The following is a 12229-nucleotide window of genomic DNA, read 5'->3' on the forward strand; positions in this document are numbered from 1 at the left end:
TTTGAGACACTGAAGTAGATTTCCCTTTGGTTTCAATGCCATAAATCCCATTAGTGTTAATTGGATATTTACATGTGCATTGAGAGAATAATATACCTCATTATTCTTGAGTAGCAGCTACTGACTTTTAAAGGCCATTTAGAATGTGTGACAGGAAACAAAAGCATTCCACTTTCTGAAAGTTATTGTTGTATAGCAGAACATGAAACAAAAGGCTTCACAAACATTGCACTGCAATAGTTTTAATTTTATAATTTCAACAACAAAACTTTTAAAATTCTCTTTTGTAACTTAGCTGGCTAGTGAATATGTAAAGTACGTCAGCTGGCTTTGTGGTATGTGACCTTGGCTCTGAAGAGCATATGCTATTTACTTTGTTGTTGTTTTAGGTATTTGAAGCATTAGAAATCTATGAAAGAAAGTGATGCCTCTAGTGTTCAAATAAGATTTCATGTTGTTTGAAAGGAAAGGTTAGCATTTCCCCCTACAAGTATAGAAGATACCCTTAGACCTGACAGTATGCATAGTTAAGGCATTGCCACCTACTTCATGGTATCTAACCATCATTTTTATAGGTGATGGGGTTAAGGAGTACATGTGTGATGCGCACAGAGTGATATATAGAAGTGTTGAGTCACTATATTGTACACCTGAAACTAATATATTACACTGTATGTTAACTAACTGGAATTTAACTTAAAAACGTAAAAAAAAAAAATTAAGAATTCTTGAAAGATTACCTTGACGGGATGAGCACTGGGTGTTATTCTGTATGTTGGCAAATTGAACACCAAATAAAAAATAAATTTATTATTAAAAAATAAAAAACTATTTTAAATAGATAACAAAATCAAAAAAAAAGAAAGATTACCTGACATATAAATAAAAAATATGTATTGGCCACTTATATGACAGTCATTATTTTAAGCAGATTTCAAGTGTGAACTTATTAACACTAATCCTGTGAGATCAGAATGATTATCTCTTATCTTATAGGTGACATAATAGAGTTATCAAAAGGTGAATTAACTTACCTAAAAGTTATACACATAGTAAGTGGTAGTGTTGGAATTTGAACCCAGGTCACATGGCTCAACAAATGGAGCTCGATGCAGTTATAATGATTCAAATGAGTTGGCTTTGTTCTAAAATATGAACACACTAGTCAGCAAATTAAAACCTTCTAGCTAATCCAACTAATTTTTTAGAAGTCATTTAGATAAATTATCATTATGCATAGTTCATAGGATTATTTCATCAATCACCTTATAGTTTTGCAAAATATTTTTTCCAACCTCACACTATAATCTCCCTGAAAAGATTTTCCATTGACATTTTCAGAGCTCTTATAAGAGCTAACATATACAGAATGCTTTTCTAAGACAGATGCTATTCTAAGCATTTATTTTTATATATTAAATCCAACAACAACCTTTGAAATATAGTTACTCTCCTCCTTTTATAGATGATGAAACTGAGGCAGAGAAGGGCAAGTAATGTTCAAATGTGAAAAGAATTTGAACACAAGCAACCTAATTCCAGAAAGAAAACATTATTATGATTGAAGAAAACTGGATGTTGGATTCACTGAGCCTGGATTTACATCCAACATCATAGTGCCGTTGAGAGAGAGAGAGAGGGAGAGCATTGTCTATAGATAAGCCAAAAAGAGTCCAGCCAACAAAAAGTTGGTCTGCTTTTAATTATCATCATCCACAGGCTATTAAAAAAAATGTTAGGGATAAAATACTCCTCTCCACTGAGGTGGGATGCCCCCACCACCTCTACGTTTCATTCATAACTGTTAACAGGACCAACCTTTACTAGATATTTGAGCCTGAATTAATAACATGAAAATAGGGCTAGAAATAGGTGGTGCACAGGATTGTTGTAAATGAGAAAACACAAGTTTTCTCAACTTAAGTTTTACAACTTAAATAAGTTGTAATATAGTCACTCCAAAATAATAGGAGTCATTTAATTTGAGGCAAAAATTCTATAACATTTGGCTTCTGAAAAAGTTCCAGTACTTGGCCAGCTGTATCTCCTTCACATTAACTCATTGCCTACACTCAGGGAGCCAAAACAAAAGTTCATACAAAGTCTGTTGAAAAGGTGGGTGGTGCAGACTCTCATTTTACATCTGTCATACATAGGCTTTAGAACATGACCTATAATTTTCAAACCCCAAAATACTGATTGTAGAATTTTGTGGGGTTTTTTAATGTTTTGTGACTCAATTAATTTAAAAATAGAATGAGAAGAAAATATTGAGACCTTAATACCATGTAATAGATATAGCACACCCCTCAAGCTCATTATCTATTTGTTTATTAAGCAAATAGTATCGGAGGCCATATGTCATGCATGCATGCACTAGGTTTTGGGATTATTTATTTGTTTGTTTTTTTTTTAAAGATTTTATTTATTTATTAGAGACAGAGAGAGGCAGAGACACAGGCAGAGGGAGAAGCGGGCTCCATGCAGGGAGCCCGACACAGGACTCGATCCTGGGGCTCCAGGATCACACCCTGGGCTGAAGGTGGCGCTAAACCGCTAGGCCGCTAAGCCACAAGGGCTGCCCTATCTATTTGCTTTCTATGACTGTTGTAACAAATTATAACATATTTAGTGGCTAAAAACAGCAAAATTATTATCTATACTTTTGTAGTTTAGAAGTCTAACATGTTATCACTGTTTTAAAGCCAAGTTGTTGGTCAAGCTGCATTCCTTTTCTGAGGCTCTAAAAGGAAAACCCATTTTCTTGTGATTTCCACCTTCTAAAAGCTAACCATATTCCTTGGCTGATTGCTACCTTGCATCTTCAAACTAGCAATGTTCGGTTTAGTCTTTCTACCATTGAATCATTTTTTTTTTAAGCTTTTATTTATCAATTCATGAGAAACAGCAGAGAGAGAGGCAGAGACACGGGCAGAGAGAGAAGCAGGCTCCATGCAGGGAGCCTGACGTGGGACTCATCCTGGGACTCCAAGATCACGCCCTGGGCTGCAGGTGGCGCTAAACTGCTGAGCCACCCAGGTGTCCCCCATTGAATCATTTTGATACTGATTCTCCCACCCCCTTCTTTCACTTTTTAGGACATTTGTGATTACATGACTTCCACTCCTTGTTATTCTAGAACAATTTCCCTATTTTAAGGTGAGCTGATTTCTCTTTGCAATTTTAATTCCCCTTTACCATGTAACATACTAGCAGGTTCCAGGGATTAACACGTGGACATCTTTTGAGCCATTATTCTGCCTACTGCATCATCTCTGTTCACACATTACTTAAAGCTTGTAGAAGAGAGATGCTGATTACCTGAGTAAGCAAATAAATACATATTTCAGAAACTATGATGCAAGCTATGAATATTTTATGGTGTTATGAGTGTTTAAATCATGGAGAGCTGATGTAGATCGGGGAATTTTTCCTTAGTTGGTTATGTTTGTCTTGACATTTAGAGGAAAAGTGTAGTTCAATTAGTGAAGGAATCAAGGGAGAATTTTCTGAAAGAACCACATCCAAGGGTTTATAAGTAGGGGTAAGTAAGAGACTTGGAGGAATAAAATAAAAGGCAGTGTGCCTGGAGCAAAATAATTCTTATAATTCAACTTTAACCAATGAACTGTAAAATTCTACTGACTGAAATTTTAAGAATAAAACAAGGAAGAAAATTTGGGTTCTTCATTTTCTTCTAACCCCAGGAATGACTCCTGCCCTTCTTAAATTATGTCTTTGGCTCTAGGTATTATAAAAAAATTTGCTCAAATGTGTACAGTGTGCACTGTCGTTTTGTTTTCAGTTCTCTGAGATATTTAAAATATTTTAAATCATATGCTGCAAGTAAAATCCTCAGTGGTTCTGTAGAATTTAAGAGTGTTTCAAGTCATTTGTCTCTTACTATGCTTATAATTGCTTAGTGATTTTATCATTTGAGTGTATATATTAATATAATAATTCTACCCATATCAGTGTTAAAGATTTGGTCGTTTTTTTTAACAATCAAAAGAAATAAGAGGAAACACTACATATTAAGAGTATTTCATTCTCTAAGCTCTTTCCAAAGAGGGTGAGATTTGGGGGTAAGATTATTATTTTGATAGTTTCGATTCATTCCTACTTTTATCCACTCAGAAAGTATCTCCCAATCACTGACTTTATCTAAGCACTGCGATAAGTATAGTGTTCTAGTAGTGGATCTAATGGATATAGTTCCCTTTACAATGTACAGAAATCTGTTCTATTGTCTGTTACTTCAGTGAATAGATCAAATAATTGTATCAGTCTGGTCTGATGAAAAAATATTATGGAACATAAATGACAGTATCAGTACAGCCAGATGTGCATGGAATATAAAAAACAATAGATACATGTTATCAATTTATTCTGGAAGGCAGCTGGAAAGGGACCCAAATCCCTAAAATTAAGTTCCTAGCCCCTAGCATGTGGTAGCACTTCTTACAGGTTCTATGTTACCATGTAATTTATTACATTAAAAAATTTGCCTATCACCTGTCTTTTATTTAGAATAACAGCTTTTTAGAGGCAAATACCATAAATTATTTGTCCTTTTCTCTAAGAAATATTGCGGTATATGGAATATAGTACATATTGAGTATCTTAAAATTAAACTGAAATCAAATATCATTTAGAGGAATTAAATCATATTGATGGGCAATTGATATATGAAAACCTGTGCCATTTCCTTTCTACTTCAGCATATAAACCTTGAGAAATAATACATTCATAATTTTAGCATAGTATATAATGGTTTAAGATATTTAAAATTATGCTTCAGTAACCCAAGTGCAAGTAGAGTAAATATGATCCCATGCTATTTCAGCAATAAAAATAGATCTGCTCAGATAAGTTCAGAATAGAGCTTTTTTAAAAAATCATAAATCTCTTAGCTCAAAGACACAGCTCTCTTATGTTGTGTTAATTTCTATGAACCATGTCATTCATGAATCTATAGCTGAATGAGCTATCTTGTTTCACCATGTGATTCTCATGAATTAAGTTATTACTGATGATATGGGTTGAAATATTTTTTATAAAAATTATAACAAAATTTCTAATTTTCAAATGATTTTAAACAGTGCAATTTAACATTCTTTTCAGAGATAAGGCTGCTTTGGGACGCCTGGGTGGCTAAGTGTTGAGCCTTAGGCTCAGGGCATGAACATGAGGTCCTCGGATTGAGTCCTCCAGCATTGGGCTCCCTGGAGAGAGCCTGTTTCTTCCTCTGCTTATGTCTCTGCCTCTCTGTGTGTCTCTCATGAGTAAATAAATACAATCTTAAAAAAAGAAGAAAAAAAAAAAAAAAGGTAAGGCTGCTTTATTCCGGTAAACCTGAAAAATAAAATTGATTACAATGAAGAGAATATAAAGGCTTCTACAAGGCGGTGTATGTTTGATAAAATATATTAGGTGTATTAACTGTCCAATAAATGAGAATAAGATGAATATTTTATTTTTGTGCCAAAGTTTGGCTTATAAGAGGAAAGAAAAATAAAATTATACTTACAGGTAATTTAGTAATCGTATATATTCACGGTGTTAGTTGCAAATGTCACTGCCATAACACAATTAAAGGAACTTAGAGAGGTCTGATACACCTATTTCTGAATTTCACTCATTGGTTGAGTAACTCTACTAAATTAACACAAGTTCTTTGATTCTCAGATTCTGTATCAGAAAGGTGGGATAATAGTACAACAGAATTGTTGTGGAAATCAAATGAGATTATATATGTGAAGTGATCAATAGAGAATTCTTACTATTTGGTAGTTGATATGCTTATAATTAAGTAGTTGTTATCTGACCATACATTCTTGCTAATATATTTCTATTACTGTATTATCTCCTTAATAGTAGATGTTAAGAAAGCCAAACTAATGAAGAGGGATAGAAAAAGTAATGTAGGGTAGATTTCTAACCTTGATATTTTTAAAGCTTTGGCTGTGACATGATATTGACCTCAAGTCATGTGTTCAGAGCTTTTCTGGGTTTGATGTTTCCTGACCTTCTCTGACATTCTTCTGACCCTCCCAGCAGTTTTTCTCCAGCACTCTTCAACATTTCCTCAGCTTCCTGGCTGTGCTTCAACACTCTTGGAAATTTTCCCAGATGATTCATGAAAAAGCATGTAGAGTAAGAACCTCAGGGTCACAGACTTAGAGGAGGGGATTCTGAAGGGCAAAATAAGACTATCCAATACAAAATTTGTTCATGATAACAGAGAAGTTTTAACTAAAAGAAAATATTACTGTATGGAATAGAATAAATATGAGGATTTTATAGAGTCAAATAAATCATCTAAAGATAAGAAAATTGAAAAAATAAAGATAAGAAAACTGAAACCTGAGTAGGAGTGATTTTTGCAGTGGAGTTTCTATTTTAACTGATTTTTTTCAGGTTGCATAGTTCATGTAAGATCTCTCTCATACACCTGTATGAAGAAAAGTTGGTATGTCCAAAACAAACAGAATCTTTGTACTTTCCATTAGAATTCGATAAAATAGCTTTAAATGAATAAGGCCCAAAGATCACAGTTTTAAATTCAAGCTTTACTATAAGAATATATTTATCATAGTAAATGTTAATAGAGATAATTTTCAAAATAAGTATTTTAAAACAAAACTTTTCATGGGAAGCAATGTGGCTCGTAAGATAAAAGAGCTTTAAAATGGACTGAAATGGTAACTCACTGTGATTAGGCAATAACTGTAAGTACATAACACTTGTGTGTCTCAGCTACTACTAATGGCCCTCTTTTTGGTGGTACCATTTATGTTGGACAGTGTGTTTTTCCCTTCATGATTTGGAAAGCTATCGTGATTCTTGTTTGTCAGTATGTGCCAGATATACTAAAAAAAGTTCAGAAGTAGAAATTCAGAAGTAGAAAATAATGATACATTTTAAAACTCAATAAAGTTTAGTCAAACTAACATACTTGGGGAACCTCAGCTCCTGTTTTCTTTCCCTTAACTTAAAACCTATCCACTGACAGCGGATATCCTCTTGCTTCAAGTTGCAAGGCCCCTGGAATCTGAAGGCTACTATGCCAGCATTTATTTACCCAAAGGCATGGGCAACACTGCAGAAACTGACAAGATCAGTTCGTAAGGTCTAGTTTTATTGAGAGTTCACATAGTTACGGACCTCTGATGTATTGGCACCAGAAAGCCTGCCCCGTGTTCCCAAGTCCTATTTCTGATGAGGCAGAATGACACTCCTACCTTATTAGTCCAGAAACATTCTTTTTCTCTTTTTCCTCCCTCTCCATTACTTAATTCTCTGGACTTAGCTTTTGTGAAAATTTGGAAGAGTCCATGATTCCTTATTATCAAGCGACTCTGATTTTCCAGCCTTCAAAACAAACAACCACGTTAGTAAAAGATTTGCAAATGACTTAGCTATTGAAAAGCAGTTAGCTATAATAGAAAGTGGAAGCATGCATATATCTCAGAGGCCTTTTAAGGTTAAGCATTTGATCTCTGAGGAATTGTTTTTTCTTTCTTTGTCCTTGCAAGATATCATCCTGACCCTAAATTCACCCATTTAACAATACTGTATTTAGAGCTGCTTTTATAAGCAAGATACTATGTTAAGTGAAGGATATACCATGGTGGTCAAAAAACTTGGTTGTTATTGTCATGAAAATCACTGAGTAGTGGGAAGGATAGACGGCAAAGAAATATACATATAATGATCATTTATAAGATAAAAGAACAAAAAGATATAATGATTCCACATCAAAACAAGCACTAATACTCTGTCCTCTGAAAGCTAGAAACCTGGGCTGCTAGGAACTCATATATAAAAACCCTGAATCAAATGAACAATTACAATGGATAAGGCAAGAAGGAACACAGTGATGAGTTAGACTTCATTCCTCATGTCAGGAACTGATAGTTTCTGACTAAGAGGATACAAAGCTACCTTTATGGAGAAGATATATTTAAAATGAAACTTTAGGATAAGGGTGATAAAGAAATATGGTAAAGAGCATTGGCTACCAGGCAGAGAGAGTAAACTCCACATCTAACTCTTATTTTATGCCTCTTTGATTCCAGAACTAATCTGGTTTGTTTACATTTTCCATTATCCCTGGTGCTTTGTGGTGACTGCTCCCTCCCCACCTAAAATGTGCCTGGGTAGGAGATAAAAAGAGCAATACCCATTCTTCTATCATTATTTAGTTGAGAGAGATTTTTTTTTAACCCCCAAAGAAATCCTTGACAATTTAAGAAAATATTAGAAATAACCTAAAACTTGGAGGCTAATGAAGTTGGAAAAAATAATGATACATTTTAAAACTCAATAAAGTTTTGTCAAACTAATATACTTGGGGAACCCCAGCTCCTGTTTACTTTCCCTTAACTTAAAACCTATCTGAGGGACTTTTATTCAGACTTTAACCATTTTCCCCCTAACTCTTCCTTTTAGTTCTAATTTTTCAAATGATAGTTGGTACATAGGTGTCAATTTATTATTATTATTATTAAATATGTATGCATATTGTATATACTTTATCCATATTTATCTGATAAATATATGTATGCATTCTGTAAGATTTGCATGTCTGATGAAATAATACTTTTCTTATTAAAATGAAAATAAAGTTTGAGAAAGAAAAGGAGATTGGTAGTTAAATGACTTATTCAAGAAGACTTGAGTTCTGTATTCTTATAGCGTAAGTGTTCTTAGCAGAATTCTATTATATCTCAGGAATAGTCTTATCACAATTGGAAAGTTAGCCACTAAAACTTAATTGTCACTATCAAACTGGAAAGACTATTTCAGCAAGCTGTCAAAAATTAGAATTTATAGCCTTTAGATGCTCTCTATTTTCATTACCAAAATATCCCTGCAGAAGACATTGTATTAATAATAAATACTGGTATATATAAATGTTCATTGGTGTGTATGCATGTGTGCCTACCTTGTCCCTTATATTGAAAGGTAACTTGTCTTAAAACAAAAATGCACATGCAATACTACTATAACTAATAAATCATGTATGAAAAATGTGAAAGATGGCATTATATACCAGTCAGTGCTTCTTTGTATAATTATATATATTTTCTTCAGTTTCTGAAGACCATCTATGACATTTTTGTTTTAAAAGTTCATTCATAATGTAAATGAATAATGCATTTTCCCATGATGGACACCCTGAACACTAATGCCATGTCACTGATGATGGGGCTGTCACAGATGCGAGAAGAGAAATGATAACTAGAGGAGTTATTTTCTAACCCACCAAATGTTGAGATAAAAAAATCTCTATGCATTAACATTGGACAAACACTCTGCCCACTTCTATAATTTATAGGGATCAACTTTCTAGAAAGCTGTGGATGCCTCCCATCTGTTGATTTACTCTCTAGGAAGGAGGAAATTTCAGTTTTGCTATTACTTTTTTGTTTAAGAATAGAAGGAGGAATTTATCCTAAGAGACTAGGAGCAAGTAAAGCTCTATAAAATGTAACCCACTGGGGAATTTCTTAATACAAAGTGCCATTTTAGAATTAAATAAATGTTTTAATAAGAAAGGTTTTTTTGCATGCGTGTGTGTGTGGGGTGGGTATTTTTTACAGAAAGAGAAGAGGGAGGGGAAATGGGAGAGAAAGAGAATCTTAAGTAAGCTTCAGGCTCAGCATGGAGCCCAAGACAGGACTCTATCCCATGATCTTGTGATCACGACCTGAGCCAAAGGCAGGTGCTCAACCTCTGAGCCACCCAGGCATCCCAAGAGTTGGATTCTTAACCAACTGAGCCACCCATGCACCTCATGAAGACACATTTTTAAATCCAAGTTTAAAATAAATAAATATAATAAATAAATAAATAAATAAATCCAAGTTTCTTTGACAATTCAGGGCAAAGTCAAATATTTTAAAATATGTATTTGGAAGACACAAGGATATACTGAATAATGCATTTTATTTAATAACTCCTTATTTATATCCTCCCTTTCGATTCTGACAATCTTGCTATACCATGTATGCATTTGTAGTATTATTAACCTGGTTATAGTAAAATAAATCATACGATAATGAGAAATAAACCACAAGTTTTCTAACTTTATTTTGGTTTTATTATCATGATAGTTAAAACCTTTTCTCTGAAATATTTAAATAATGGAAATACAAAGTATGCATTATTTTAAAATGGTTCAGCAGTATCTTATCTAGTTATAATTATCATACTTTCCCTGTATTTTAAGTTTCTCATGTGGCAATCTTTATACTATAGAGATCACTTTATATAGCTCAAAATGTATACCTAACATACATATATATGTTAAATAAATGCATAAGTATTAATGGAATTTGTTTTAGTTTAACTGTTTTACTACTATTTTATCAGTTCTTTTTTTCCCATCAAAAAATAGAGCTCCCTGTAGCCTTTCTGGCCTCAAAAGTATATAAACATATCTCTTTAATCCAGGTCATCAAACTTCCTTTCATCTGGCTAAATTCTAGGGAATATTTTTAATCCATCACAAAGTAATCAAAGTAAACTTCCAGGGATGGGTAGAACAAAGTGTGGAGTCCTATATTTGAATATATTACAGTATGATACATGAAATTTTAATGGCTGAGTTTCTGATTGGTATGGGAGTGTCTTAAATGTAATAAAATGCTGCTATGTACACTCACTGCCATAAAAATATATAGCACAAGCCTTCTTGAAGAAATCACTTGTGAATGCATTTTTTTGCCCCAAAATATTCATTGTTCTAAATTTAATACCACACACACAATGCAACCAATTTGTATGATGAGTTCTTTAGAAAAGGTAGATATTGAAGACATTGTAAATCCTTTTCACTTGTGAGACCATGGAGAAATGAATTCCTACTCTTTTTACCACCCAACCATGTATTCCTTATCTGTGTTTTTCCCATTCTTGCTACTAATCTTTCCCAAGGCCCATATTCAAATAGGTACACACTTACAGGAGAAAGGAATCAAAAGAACGTGTATATACATCCTTTGGAACTGAAAGCACATCTGGAACAATGCTCCTCAGCTTTTAAAAGCTCTTTATTTGTATTCTTGTTGAAGTATGGCATGAGATAATAAAAATAGTGATAATTTATCTTTTTTCATAGTTTTTGAAGAACATTTGTGGCTTGTCATAATTTGATCATAGGCATGAGTATGAGTCCATTAAAAATACAGATACTCTGTCGGAAAGTTTGTGAGTTGGAATTACAACTTTCTACTTACTGATCTTGAGCAGGTTGTTTCTTAATTGTAGTGTTTTAACTAATAAAAATGAGATGTGAGAAAGGGATAATATATTCATTATAGATGTATCCATTATCTATTGATACAATAATATTGGGTAACAAACTACCCAAAAACTCTGTAACTTAACACAATAATCTTTTGTTATTACTTCGGAGTCTGTTTGCTCATCTGGATGGTGCTGCTGATCTGGACTGAGATTGGCTCATAGTGTCTGCATTCACTAGTATATCTGTAGCCAAGTGTGTAGGTCATTTGGACACTGGCTGGTCTAGGACACCCTCACCTGGAATTCTTCATCTCTGCATCACATTATCTTCCAACCTGGATTAGCCTTTCTTCTTCCTCCCTTTTATAATCCTCTGAGTGAATAAAAGTACTCAAAGGCCTGGGCTTGAATCTAGCATACTATTATATCTGTGATTTCTGTTGGCAAGAACAAATCACCAGGTTCATCGGGATTCAAGGAGTGGGGCACAGATGTTGTCCTGTAAAGAATGAGCAGAGAGTCCCATTGGGAGAGAGAAGTGGAGAATTAGGGTAATTTTTGCAATAAATCTACTGTTATATGGTTTTTGTACATTTTAAGTAAGATAATGTATAATATACATAGTTTGTTGCAATGCTGCAGTCTCCCAATCACTATCCCTTACTTTATAGGAGAGGAGACCGATATAGAGAGTATAATGGGCTTATTGAAGGTGACCTAATAATAAAAATCCAGTTTGGCTCCAGAACCTAGACCTCCTGCTTTCTAGGTACCTGCAGAGCAGTTTGTTCTTATAGAGTGCTGTAAATGATATTTTGAAATAAAGCAGGTGGAACTTGATTATTCTATAGTTTTGCCTATAGTATTCCTTACAGTTAACACCATGTATTGGTGATAATTTTGTTCATTCTAATCTTGTGTAATTTAAGAAGCAAATTTTTATTTTATTACTAACTTTTAGTGCCACCCAATC

General features: G+C 33.7%; 1 non-coding gene and 1 pseudogene across 1 annotated transcript; both read left to right on the forward strand.

The window, feature by feature from the left end:
- The window catches only part of LOC129516448 (tigger transposable element-derived protein 1-like), a 150925-nt pseudogene that overhangs the window by 81655 nt on the left and 57041 nt on the right, over nucleotides 1–12229 (forward strand).
- On the forward strand, nucleotides 452–572 carry LOC129516686 (U6atac minor spliceosomal RNA). Its single transcript, XR_008665827.1, has one exon. It is a non-coding gene; the product is annotated as a U6atac minor spliceosomal RNA (small nuclear RNA).

This window comes from Nyctereutes procyonoides, unplaced genomic scaffold (genome assembly GCF_905146905.1).
Source record: "Nyctereutes procyonoides isolate TBG_1078 unplaced genomic scaffold, NYPRO_anot_genome, whole genome shotgun sequence".
NCBI classification, from domain to species: domain Eukaryota; kingdom Metazoa; phylum Chordata; class Mammalia; order Carnivora; family Canidae; genus Nyctereutes; species Nyctereutes procyonoides.